The 14,122-nt window shown below is 38.2% G+C and overlaps 1 pseudogene; it reads left to right on the forward strand.

The window, feature by feature from the left end:
- The first annotated feature begins 12,488 nt into the window (after nt 1-12,488).
- On the forward strand, nt 12,489-13,833 carry LOC113618558 (developmentally-regulated GTP-binding protein 1-like; annotated as a pseudogene).
- The last annotated feature ends 289 nt before the right edge of the window (nt 13,834-14,122 follow it).

Genomic DNA, 14,122 nt, shown 5'->3' on the forward strand with positions numbered 1-14,122 from the left:
TCCTATAAACTCCATGATAATAGCAACTGTGATTATTTTATTTGCCTCTTATTCACCTAGGTTTGTGTCTAATATAGAATAAGTGTAAGATAAATATATTTTAAATGAATAAATGAGCAAATGAGTAATGCAAAGAAATATAGAAAGCCCCTACCTGTATTGCTTCATTTTCTTCCAGCTCAAATTTACCATTTGAGCAAAGGCATCTAAGGAAAGGCAAATTGTGCTCTGTAGTAAATAAGCTGTGTATTCTAAGTTCATGTTTAAAGGATTTTTTTAATCCTCTTTTGAATGTGGTAAAAATATGTCTATGCGTGAGACTTTATTTATAGTCTGTACCATAGAACCTTATTCAGTTGAAATCATTTGGATTCAAAATTTAAATACCCCTATTAAAATGTAATTATGTCAGTCAATGATGCAAGATCTTGGGCAAAAATGTGAACACAATAATACCTAACACAGAGTATTTCCCTTGTACCAGATACTCTTCCAGGGGATTCATGCATAATAACCAATTTATCCCAAATTTACTCTATGAAGGTGGATTAATTATACAGATGAAGCATCTGAGATAACAAAAGTTAAGAAAGTTGTCCAAAGCAAAGAACCATTTGGGAGTGAAGAGATTCTTCTTGATGCTTAAGATAAACATCATCTACATGTATGTAGAATATGTATGCATATGCACAGAACAAACATGTAGAAAAAAGTTAGCAGAGGTTACTTCCAGGGGGCACTGGAGGAATAAGGATCTACAGTGGGAGGGGGATTGATGCTTTACCATAAACACCTTTGTACTGTCTGAAAGGTTACTATGTGCATATGTTACACTTTCAGTTTAAAAATAAAAAGAGGGAAAATACTAGCTATCCTGAATTTGAGTTATTTATGCTCCACTTGGCAAGGGATGTCAAATGACAGGAGGAAAGCTAAGCCCCAAACTGTCAATATCACTCTCTGTTTAACAGAGAGTATTTAGGGTACTTTATAAACATAAAAAATATGTAGTTTATATATGTTATAAATATACCTTTGGGAAAAAATATATTACAAATATAGTTTGTTCCCCTTTATTTGAATTGTTTTATGCATTAATCCATTTCAAAAGGCCATTGTTAAATATATGTAATATATCAGTATATCTATGCATTAGTCGCTTTTTTTTTTTTTTTTTGCGGTACGCGGGCCTCTCACTGTTGTGGCCTCTCCCGTTGCGGAGCACAGGCTCGGGACACGCAGGCTCAGCGGCCATGGCTCACGGGCCCAGCCACTCCGTGGCATGTGGGATCTTCCCGGACCGGGGCACAAACCGGTGTCCCCTGCATCGGCAGGCGGACTCTCAACCACTGCGCCACCAGGGAAGCCCAGTCGCTTTATTTATTAATAGAATAATTTAACTAGCTACATGTACCGAGATGCTGAAGCATTTCTTTGAAAACAGCACTGGCTTTTTGATCCCCATAATTCCAGTCTTGTAATCATTCAACATCAAATGAGTAGCAAATCTCATCAATTTCAAAGCTATGCTGAGGTGGTATGATGAGATATCAGTCTAAGATATTGTTTCAGTTGTCAGGAAAAACACTTGTAAGGAGAACTAGTCTATTTGTCTGTTTCAAAATGAGCTTTTTTCAAAAAGGCTGTAATCTAAAAGACGCGAAACAAATGACAGAAGACAAGACTGATAGTAGGATGAGCCACAACTGTTATTTTGCCTTCAGCTCAATCAGACTCACCAAAGAAATAATAATTCAGACACAGTATAGGATGGGGTGGGATTGGCAGTGCTTTCTTCACTTTTGAGATAAATACATGCAAGCAAAGACCTTGAACCTTAAGGAAAGCACTTAATCTCTATTTAGAAATATATTTTAAGTAAATATCTATTTGATGTAAAAAGGATCACATCACTTGGAGAGAAATGTCAGCAATAATGGCTGACACGTAATAACACATTCCAACCAACCTTGCACTCTACATTCATTATCCCACTTAATATCCCATTTTCTGTAGGTTCAAAATGATGAAACAAGTGCCACAAGGGTAAGTGACTTATTCAAAATAAAACACCCTAGAAACAGAGGAGGAGAAACTCAAATACAGGACTGTCAATTCTAAGTCCAAAGTTGAGCACACACAGCACTTATTCACCAAATATTTATTTCACTCCTTTCTGCCAGGTGCTCTACTAAGACCTTAGGATTCAATTCTCTGAAGGAGTTTACCTGTTAGTGGGAGAGATTAATGGTATCAAGTTAACATTTTTTAAAGTTACATTTTGTGATAAACTATATGATGGAAATGAAGAGTGAGCTGTGGTTAAGACTGAGGTGAGGTCTTTCAGTGGAGGGTCAGGGAAGGGTCTCAGAGGTTGTGGCATTGAGCGGAGCACCAAAGACCAGAAGAAGCTGCTTGTGTAGGGCAGGAGAAAGGACATTAGAAACAGAAGAAAAACCAAAGTCCAAGGTTCTTAGAAAAAACTTCACCTGTCTGTGGAACAGAAAGGAGGCCAGTGTTCTGGACTGTGCAACCAGAGGGAGAAGTCTACAGAGAAGGGAACAGGGCCAGATTATTTAAGACTTTGTAGATCATGAAAGGAGTTTGAATTTTATTCTTAATAGAACAGGAATTCACTTAAGGAGTTTAAACCAAAAAATAACTCTTATCTAATTTTAATTTAAATTTTTAAATGTAAAATTTGCTTGGCAAATGACTAGATAGTGATTGTATAACTTATACTTGAACAAGGATAGTTTTGAGAATGAAAGGAGGCCTTACTAGTAACTACACCATGACAACAGATCTAAACTAGGACAGTTCCAGGTGTATTAGTTGGCTTTTGCTACATAGCATTCTACCCATTGGATTTAAGCAACGTTTTTTTAGCTCATGATTCTATAGTCAGTTAGGAGCATTCTGTGGTCTGGGTCTGCTTAGCTTAATCCCTCTGGACTCAGGGAGAATGAAGAAGGGCAGTTGGTGGCCAAACAATCTAACATGGCCTCTGGATCACTCTAGACTCACATATCTGGCTGTTTTCCATCAGGGGTATGGGTGCAAATGTGCCACTGGTCTCTGCTTATCCACCAGGCTGGCACACCCACATGGTGGCAACAGGGTTCTACAAGCCACAAAGTTGAAGCTACAAGGCCCCTTGAGGTCTAGGCTCATAACTCATATGACTTGTAACCTTATCATTTGTACTACATTCAGTGTATCAAAGGTCACAAGGCAAACCCCAGATTTAAGGGATGGGGAACCAGATTCCACGTTTTGGTGAGAGTTACTGTAAAGTGCTGTGGCCATTTTGAACATTTGTCAGCTCTTAAGTTGATAGTTTCAGAGGTTGTGTAAGCTGGATATTCTGTGTTAGAATAATCCTTTAAACCCTCCATAAACCATCCATATACTCAGAATGAAGTAGGCATCTTTAAAGCAGATGCTTAAATCAGATATATTCACTGAGAATACTGGTCAAACATAGAAGATATTTGCCCATTCATGGTTCTATGCCTCCTGGGTCACTCAAGCTGCCTCTGAGGCAAAATACTCACAGCCCAAGGATTCTTACCCTTGAGGGGACATGTTGCTGGCACCTGAAAAATTAATGACCACAACTGGACAATTAACTGTCTATAGCTTTGCCAAATTAAGGAAATTCAAAGGACTCACAGTAAAACTCAGAGCAATAGGAAGGATGTGCAGGTCTCATAACCTCACGTGTTCTTAGCTTTAGTCCTCTTCTGGTGTACTCATTCCCTCCTGCCTAGGTGCAAGATCTCCACTAGTCCACGCTGCAACCAGACCCCCACCCCCTCCTACATCAAGTGAACTCCCAGTGGACCAAGATTTTACATAAGTCTTTATTTTAAAAAGCTTCCCGGAGTATCTTGATGAGCTGCCAGGTTTGGGAACCACTGATGTTATCAACAAGTTTATAGCTGAACCTAGATTCTCACTTAATCTTGCTCCAAATGATATCTGTGTTTTCTTGGAACTAAAGAAATCATAACTTAGAAAACTTAGAAAATCACTATTTTCTAAGAAGAGACAAAATATTATTTCGATTTCTTTGAAATAATTTACTAGAAAATTTTGCATCACTAAATAAAGAAATCCTTCTTAAGGGCACTATATCTCAAATTTCAGACACCTGGTTCCTGTAAATTAGAACACTTTCTTAGGGATATGGCTGGCAGATGCCACTTTTATGAGTGAATTTTCAAGACTGGTACATTATTCTCCTGAAAAAATTTCTGAAATGCATAAAAATGAACAACAGCAACTACAGAGCACATAGAAAATTCTGCTCAATCACACCTAAACTAATGGAGAGCAAAGAGCAAGGTTTGTTATTTCTTCCCTTTGTGTACACCAAACATTGTTAAAGTAATAATAGTAATAATGGCTATAATCATTGAGTCCTACACTACAGCCTCCACAATGCTTTTCACTAAGCACTGTACTTGCATTAGTCTATTTAATCTTCACAAAATCATGAGGTAGGAGTATTATCACTCTTTTAAAGATAAAGAATCCAGAACGTAAGAATGTTAAGTAACTTGTCCAAGTCACACAGTTGGTGATAGAGCTGGGATGGAACCAAGGTCATCATATTCCAAAGCCCAAAAATTCAGCCATTACTACAACCTGCCATAGAGTAAGACAAAGGGGTAGAGCAAAGGCAGAGATGGTAATAAGAAAGCTGAAAACATGGTCATGATTTCTCAACATATGCTGAGTAATAACTACAAATTTGACTTCCAAACTTGAGATTCTCCCAATCCACAATTTAGGTAAATATATAACTACTCCCAGGGTAAAATGAACAGAGCATTATGTTCTATTACTATGTTTATCTTCTACTCCTTTGGTCTTAAGAGAACATTACTAAACTAAAATGTGGGGTTTTTTTCTTTTTTAGGGGGAGTATTGTTTGTTTTTGTTTCTATATCACATTCATAATTGTCAGTGAGATGAAAGTTTATTTTGTGCTTAATCAATAAAAAATAATAGCATTCAAGGGCTGCCCACCAAGAGAACAAAAGTCACTGGTGGAAATTAAGTGGTAAGTCCAACTGAATGGGTCCCATACAAAGGGGCAAATAGGAAGCAATGCAAGTCCTCTCCCATATACCATTATATGTATCTTCCTACAAGAAAAAGGACATTTCGGGCTTCCCTGGTGGCGCAGTGGTTGGGAGTCTGCCTGCTAATGCAGGGGACACAGGTCCGAGCCCTGGTCTGGGAGGATCCCACATGCCATGGAGCAACTGGGCCCGTGAGCCACAACTGCTGAGCCTGCGTGTCTGGAGCCTGTGCTCTGCAACAAGAGAGGCCGCGATAGTGAGAGGCCCGCGCACTGCGATGAAGAGTGGCCCCCGCTTGCCGCAACTAGAGAAAGCCCTCACACAGAAACGAAGAGCCAACACAGCAAAAATATTAATTAATTAATTTAAAAAAAAAAAAAAGGGCATTTCACCAATTTGCCAAGTAGGTCAGGAATTTTCATAACTACTAAAGTAAAAGTTAGCCATATATAGATTATTCCTAGGAATAATTTTGCTTGAAAGGGATTTATGTCTCAACTAGTAGCAAATAGTCAGTGCAGATCATTTGAACATAGTTTGCACTGTAAATTTTTGCTGAAAAGGCTTTCCAAATGATTAGTGAAGACTTTTAAATATATCATACATTCATATATATCTTTACTTCTTTTTTCTTGTTATTATTTATCTTCTAAGTGAGAATTTGTCTTTCTAAATTTGCACAGCAAATACTTTGTTTTATTAGATATATTCCAAAAAGACACTGTTTCCAGTAAATGGAATATTTAGTATTATATTTATCTATCATGTATCTCTGTTTTCTCCTGAATGTTATACAGTTTCTCTGCTATTATTATTGTGTAATATTTTGATTGAATTACATTATTAAGAACTACCTAAATTCATTTTACAGTTTAACAAATCAAATTTAAATGTTTTGTAGATACCATAAAATTCCCCTATGAGTCAGTGCTGCATGTTGGGTTCAATTATTGAACTGTAGCTAGATGTGTCAAGAGAAGAGAACCATATATTTTCCGAGAGTATGCTCTCAATTTTATAACCCCTCCAATCTCCTTCTATTTTCAAGACCAAAGGAGAGGTGTGAAGGGAGGTGCAAGAGCATTTGACCCAAATATTAGGTGAGAGAGAGAGAGACCTGTGCCTATGTCTTAGCAAAGTAAGGAAGGGTGACATTTTACCATAAACAAAGAACTCCTGAAATTCATCAATGCTGCGAAATCTGAGAGTGAGATGGCAGGGCCAGAGGTGATAGGAAAACTACACGGGTCTTAACAAAACTTATAAGAGGACATTATCTTTCTTTCCAAATGCTCAGTTTAAATGAGTTCCCCATAATTGGTGTAGAAAATAAAGAGAAATATATCTTTACCCTTCAAACAGCTTGATAAAATCTTACATCTGTAGCTAACCAGAGTGTGCAGGTATGTCAGGAACCCCACTTAAAAGAAGTAAATAAGAAGCGTATCTACACAGCCCATCTAAACAAAATCCTAAAAATTTGCTTTGTGGAGCTGAATGGCTAAGATGAGCTGTTATATTAATCAAATTACATAAGAAATGGCCAAATGTCTATTTTGTGCTGTGTGGAGACAGACACTAGCAATCCAAGCTAGGGAGTTTTAATGAGGAGACTTAATTAAGACACACATCTTCAGAAACATGAGTCTCTGCGAAAAATCACTGCCAAACTCAGTGCTAATTAGCAAAGATTGGGAATTCAGAAAATCTGGCTGTTAGAAAAAACTATGCTAAAGAGTAACTATAGAGTACTGCCCACAGAGTATATTGTTGGGGTTTTGATCCTGTGACAGAAACTTGTAGATCTGGACAGCAACAGGTCTTTGAATGATGCCCAGCCAGTCTTCCCCACTAAGAGCAGAGTTCTTCCAAAAACATCCTGACACCTGGGAACCTCAAAACCAGAGACCAAGGACTCATTACATTCTTTGGCTATCCTTTCAATTTTTGAATAGCTCAATTTAATTGTAAGTATTGTCTTCAACTGAGCCAAATCTGTCTCTTTGAGGTTTTCATTTATTAATTCTGGCTCTGTGAAATTATCCAGATGAAGTCTAACCCCACTTCTCCATACCTCTATATGTTATGTTTTCTCTTTTGTAGCACGACAGGATTCCCTGTTGTTTCTACCGTCCCTCATGTAACCCTGCTTCAGACCTTACCACCATCTGGGTCAGTATCTTCTGAAAAAGATCCAGTTGCTGTTTTTCTTAAAGCTGTGGTGCCTCAAAATGTAATCTATTCAGTGTGTCTCCAGTCCTGTGGACTCTAGAATTTTGTAATTGCTACCTAAGTTTGTATTAACATTTTGGCAGTTACAACACACTGTTGGCTGATTTTGAACTTGTAATCAACTAAAACACCTGTCTTTTACTTATGAACAGCTATTGAGCCAGGTTCCTCTATATTTTGTACTCCACCAGTTGACTTTTAAGTCCAAATTTGTTTCATTCTTATTGAACAAATGATCAATGTCCACTTGTAGAAAAATTAGAAAATGCAGCAAGATAACCAAGATAAGCAAGAATATAAATTAAGTATAAATCATCCCTTTATTCCAAACATTTGAAGACAATTGCTATCTACATTTTGGTAAATACTTTCCCAACTGCCTTTTCTATGCATACATATGCTGATTGTTGGATATTTATGTGAATTTTTGTCTACACACACAAAATATAATTACATATACTCTTATGATCTACCCTTTTTCTAAGTTGCACTTTGTAAATACCTTTAAAATTTTAAGATACATATTTATTCATCTATATTTTCCTTTGAAATAGCTTCACAATACTCCAGTTTTAGATGTAACATTGTTCCAGGTACTACGGCTGTGTAACAAACCACTTCAAACTGTAGTGACTTAAAACAACATTTATTTTGCTCACAAATCTGCAATTTGGAAGCGCTCAACAACTTGTCTGCTCTAGTTAGAATCAGCTGTAGTGGCTGAAAGGCTGGAGGCTGGAATCATCTGAAATCTCATTCACTTATATGACTAGTAGACGCTGGCTGTCAGCAACAATCTTAACTGGGGCTTTCTGCTAGGACACCTAAAGATGACCTTGCCATGCGGTCTGGGCTTCCTTACAAGCTGGGTTTCAAGGAAGAAAAGCCCCAAAGGAGAGAGAATCAGGTGGAAAGTCATATTGCCTTTAAAAGTCATCCAATTTCACTTTCATCATATGTTATTCAGTGAGGGAGCCACAAAGTCCTGCCTAGGTTCAGGGGAGGGGAAAATGTAAATGGGGGAGTGATAAAGTTAAGGAAGAGCACGTGGGACTGGCAATACTGTTATAGCTATCTTTGGAAATCACTATCGCCACAGCCATAATTCATTTCACCTACTTAATACTGTTTAAAATGTCCACCATTATAAAAAATGCTTCAACACAATTCTCAGATAGACATTTGTATTTACACAATTATTTCTGTAGGATATTCTGAGAACAGTGATTACAAAGTTTAAGCACATTTTTAAGGCTTTTGATAGATATTGGCAAATTGCCATTCAGGAACATGAATGGCAATTGAGACCCCAATCATCAGTGTACAAATGGAAAAGCCCATTTCTTAACTCTAGCTTAAACACTGCATATTATCAGACTTCTTAGTATTAGCCAGTGCTATAGTATTGTTATTTAAATTTGAGTTTGTTTGATTACTAGTACATTTGAACATTTTATACGTCTACTGATTATTTGTATTTCTTCTTAGAAATTGCTTTTTTCTTGGCCTTTGATCACTTTCCTTTTGATCTCTCTTTGAAGTATTTTTTAGAGAATTTTATGTATTAACATTAAACCTTGTCAAATATATTGCAATGCTTTTCCTGATTTCTTATTTGCCTATTATACTCTATGTAAAGTTCTGATGTTTTCCTGTTTTCAAAAGAATATTCATTTCTTAATAATGGTTTATTTGAGGTCTTCTTCAAGACACACACACAAAAATTCACCTATATTTTCTTCTAATACCTTTTTTAAAACTTAATTTTTATATAAAATCCTTAATAAATCTGAAATTTGGGTGTATGGGAAGAAGTAGAAAACTACATTTTTTTTCTAAATATCTCTTTTCTTGAAAACCATTTAAAAATTAATCATTTCTCCTATTCTTTACTTATTTATTATTTACCATACACCAAATACATAAACATACTAGTTCCTAGTTTTTTTATTTTCTTTATGATTCCATTTATCTGTCTATTCCAACTTGTCTATCAAGCTATTTTACCTATTTATCAATGTATTCTTATGATGCTATTCTAGATACTGCTGCTTTATGGGCAATGATATGTAAACTTTTTTATTTCTTAAAGCCATTTGAGAATCTGATGGATTGTTTGGATTCTATACCTAGAAAAATGCACTTATGGGCATACACAAAACTGCTTTCATTCAGTTTCCTATGATTATGCATCTCTGAGACCCATATAAGGGGACTTCATCTTTGCATATATCTCATGAATTTAACTCTGAGTATTTTATTCTTTAGACTGTTATTGTGAATGAGTTCTTTTTTCCATTTCATTTTGTTATATTTGTTTGTTGATAGCATATAGGAAAGCTGTGGATTTTGTTAAACAATACTTTTTGTCCAGCCACCTTTTTGAATTCTTTCAAATCTAACTGTTTTCATTTTAAATCCTTTGTGTGTTCTATATAGACAATCAAACCATCTGCACTGAATATAATTGGGTCTTCTCTTTCCCAGCATTTAAATATGTTAGAATATTTAAAACATATATCTTAGCTAGAATATCTAAAACAAGGCTTAATAATAATGGAGATAAAATACTTCTATTTTTATTCATTTTTTGATGCATGAGTTAATAAGAATGCAACTAAAGTTTCACCTGGTTACATGTGCAAGATAAAAATTTTTCATTGTGTTCAATTTCCTTCTGTTTTTCATAAGTTTTTCTTCTATTCCCAGTTTGTTAAACATAAATGCCTCTTAAAGTTTTTATTTAGATATAATTCACTTACCAAAAAATTCATCCTTTTAAAGTGTACAATTTAGTGGGTTTTAGCACAGCCACAAAATTATGCAACCATTACCATTATCTAATTCCAAAACATCTTGTCACTCCAAAAGGAAATCATTCCTTAGTAGTCACTCCCCATTCCCACTTACCCCAGGCCCTGGTAACCACTAACCTATCTTCCATCTCTATGAATCTGCCTATTCTGGACATCTCATATAAATACTTTTTTTAGTGAATTCAGCCCATTATTTCAAGTCTAATGATATTTCTGAATTCTGATTCTACTCCAGATCATATTAGCTATTAATTCTTTAATGCTAGATGAATGTTGATCAATTTCCTAAGTATGCCTCTGCATCTTAAGTCATTAAAAAATGTCACAGAAATGTGCCAATCATTTGTGCAATTTCTATGTAGGAATCTCCTGTTACATTGGTGTAACAAGCTAAAAATTTACTCATCTTTAGAATCATCTTGTCTGCATGCCTGTATTTTGCCTAAAAAAACTGTTAAGTGATTAGCTAAAAATACAACATATTGTTTCTGCTGTAGCAGCCAAACTCTGCCAAATGCTGAAATTAGAGTTTTGGGGGCAAAGTTTACTCTAAGTCACTACGTATTAGTTCTAATCAATGCACCTTGTTCTGTATGTGAATAAACTATCTCTTTCATAACAAAGGCCAAACTCTTTTCTAGTATTAACTACAAACCTAATGACCCACAGTTTTTAAAACAAAACTTTAAAAAAATATATCAAATTGTTACAGTTTTTCCATACTCTAAATTCTGTAAGTTTTCCCTTTTCCATAATACCTAAAAATCATAGACAATGGGCCAATTGCTGAATATCCACTTTAGTGTCTGCTTTGTAAACACCACAGCCTAGATGGATAAATGGTGAAAGGGAAAACAGTATAATTCACATCAATCTGCCAAGTTGCTAGTGGTTCTTGACCCACAGTTTATGAAACCTTCCATATTGAATTTTATTATATTCAGAATATCATTCCTCCCTCAAACATTTGATCACTATAAATTATTATGAAAGATGAAGAGTCATGGACTCTGACATGCATGGCATGAGCATAGGGAAGGGCCAAGGAATGGTCCCATGTAGCACTTCGGCTCTTCAGGCCCCCTACCCTCAGATGGGGCCCAATGTCTGCTTCTGGGGCAGGGCTGGACCTGCCACCAGTCCCGGAGCGGGTATGGAGGCTCCTCTGTCCACTCAAGCTCCTCTCACAGCCCAGTCCTTCAGGCCCCCAGTGCTGTCAGCTGCAACCTGGCATTTGGACAGAACTGGCTTCCCACCAGGGTGGGGCCTCAGACTCAGAAGCTATCCATCCTCTGGAATCGGTCTCTTTCTAATTCCTTCTTGTAAAAGAGCTTGACCTCCCAGCTCACCAGGCCTTTGGTCTTGTGTGGATGTGTGTATACATACATGTGTACCATAGAACCAAAACAAAAATGGAATCACTTTTGTTGGGGACAAAATGGAGTTGGCTAATGCAGGCACATTAACGAAAAAAATGAAGCTTAACCTTACCTAACATTAGCTACAGGAAGTTACAGCTCTTCTCAGAAATTAGCAGAGGACGCCAGCCAATCCGCAGATGCCAAATCTGTTCACACCATCTTTGGCACTCCTTGTTCCTGACTCAGCTACTCTGAGCCAAACAAGGAAGAAGGCCACCAGGCTTCAGCTGAAAAAGACAAATTCCGCATTTACCCCTTTAGTCCTTACTAGTCCCTTGTGTTATTTCACTTTCTTCTTTTTTTTTTTTCATTTTCTTTGTAATATCAATGCCTTTGTTACTGGTTTCTAAGAACTCATTTATGACTAAGGATGTTAACTATTTGTCATGCAATGCAAATGAAATGCTGTGTTTTATTGCCATCAATTTACTACAGTGGGGCTTCCCTGGTGGCACAGTGGTTGAGAGTCCGCCTACCCGTGCAGGGAACACGGGTTCGTGCCCCGGTCCGGGAGGATCCCACATGCCGCGGAGCGGCTGGGCCCCTGAGCCATGGCCGCTGAGCCTGCGCGTCCGGAGCCTGTGCTACGCAACGGGAGAGGCCGCAACAGTGAGAGGCCCGCGTACCACAAAAAAAAAAAAAAAAAAAAAAAAGTACTACGGTGTTCTGTATTTTGGTTATGTATTAAAATATAATCATGTAGTGTTTAAAAACAAACAAACAAAACACCTTTAGTCAATAACTAGCAGGGAACTTATTGCTCCCGCAGCCTTGGGTTTCCCGGTTTTGCAGGTCGTAAGCCTTGCAAACAAACTCATCTTTCTGCTTTGTTTTACTGTGTGTTTTTGACAATACATACCTGTGTGCATAGACGGGCCAGAACAGAGGTCCAAACTCACTGACGCAGTCCAGGACCCAAAAAAGAAATGACAGAAAACCTTCCTCCAAAAACGGCGGAATTGGAAGGGTGTCGGCGAGAGACCTTTCCGCGCGCGCTGTATCGTCGCGCTGAATAGAAGACACACACCCTGAACTTTCGCGAGAAGTAGGAAGTATCGCGCCGGCGCAATGCAGTAGCTCCTGCTGGCTTTGACGGGTTCGCTGGCGGGTATGTGACAGAAGCACTCAGTGTGGAGGCCACTGCACCCCCGGGGACTCGCCATTAGGAGCAGCACCTTAGCCAACACCTCGGAGATCGAAGCCGAGATGGCTTAGACTAAAAGAACAAGACCACAGCACACCACTTAGGGCTGCTTAAGGCTCGCTCTGGTAAGCTTCGCGGAGAACTCATTACTCGAACAGGTGGTGGTGCTGGTGAGCCGGAAGGTTTTGTTGTAGCCAAGACAGGTGGTGCTCGAATTGGGTTTGTGGGCTTTCTAACTATGAGGAAGTCAGCCCAGCTCAGTAACTTGGCAGGGGTATATTCTGAGGTGGCAGCCTGAATTCACTACTCTAACCACTGTGCCCCGTGTCATCAGATACAGAGGGGCCAAGATCCAGCTCCTGGATCTCCCAGGTATCATTGAGGGTGCCAAGGATGGGAGAGGCAGAGGCCATCAAGTCGTTGCAGTGGCCCGAACATGTAACTTGATCCTGGTTGTTCTGGATGTCCTGAACTGTTGAGACATAAGAAGATAATTGAAAACGAGCTGGAAGGCTTTGGCATTCACTTGAGCAACAAACCCTCTAATATCGGTTTTTAGAAGAAGATAAGGGACGCATTCATCTGAAAGCCTCTTGCCCTCAGGGTGAGCTGGATGCTGAAACTGTGAAGAGCTTTCTGGCTGAGTACAAAATTCGTAATGCCGATGTGACCGTCGCGATACCACAGCTAGTGACTTCATTGAAGTGGTGGAAGGAAACAGAATTTATATCCCCTGATATCTATGTGTTAGTTAAATGAGATTGATCAGATCTACACTGAGAAATTGCATATCGTCTATAAGATGCCTCATTGCACCCATCTCTGTCCATCACTGCTGGAATTTTGATGACTTGTTGGAAAATATCTGGGAGTATCTGAAACTAGTGAGGACTTAGACCAGACGCAAAGGCCAGTTCCCAGATTACACATCCCCAGTGGTGTTCTGCCTTACCCCAGAACCACAGTGGAGGATTTCTGCTGAAAATTCACGAAAATCTTATCAAAGAATTTAAATACGTTCCAGCCTGTGGTTTCTCTGTGAAAAACAAAAAAATGGTTAAAGCCATATGTTGGGGGATGAGGATGTCATTCAGACATGGAAAACTTCCCCTTTCTCCATCTGCTAGGCCAACCCCTGCAGCTTTCCAAATGACCAAGCATCCTACCCCAAACCCCTTCTGGCTTTGGATCAAGATTCAGGAGGGAGATGGAGGCACCCAAACTGGCACTGCACTTATCTTCATGTCACCTTGTACTTTGAACTGCATAAAGGACCAGGTAGGAAAAAAAAATGACCACATCCATTAGGATTTGTTTATTTATTTATTTATTCTTTATCTATTTGGGAATTCATAATTAAGGTGGTCATAGGATCATAAACATTTTTGAAATCTTGTTCAGGGCATGAGTATGCAA

Source organism: Aethalodelphis obliquidens, unplaced genomic scaffold (assembly GCF_003676395.1).
Source record: "Aethalodelphis obliquidens isolate GAN/ISIS:26980383/991018 unplaced genomic scaffold, ASM367639v1 scaffold5, whole genome shotgun sequence".
Lineage (NCBI taxonomy): Eukaryota > Metazoa > Chordata > Mammalia > Artiodactyla > Delphinidae > Aethalodelphis > Aethalodelphis obliquidens.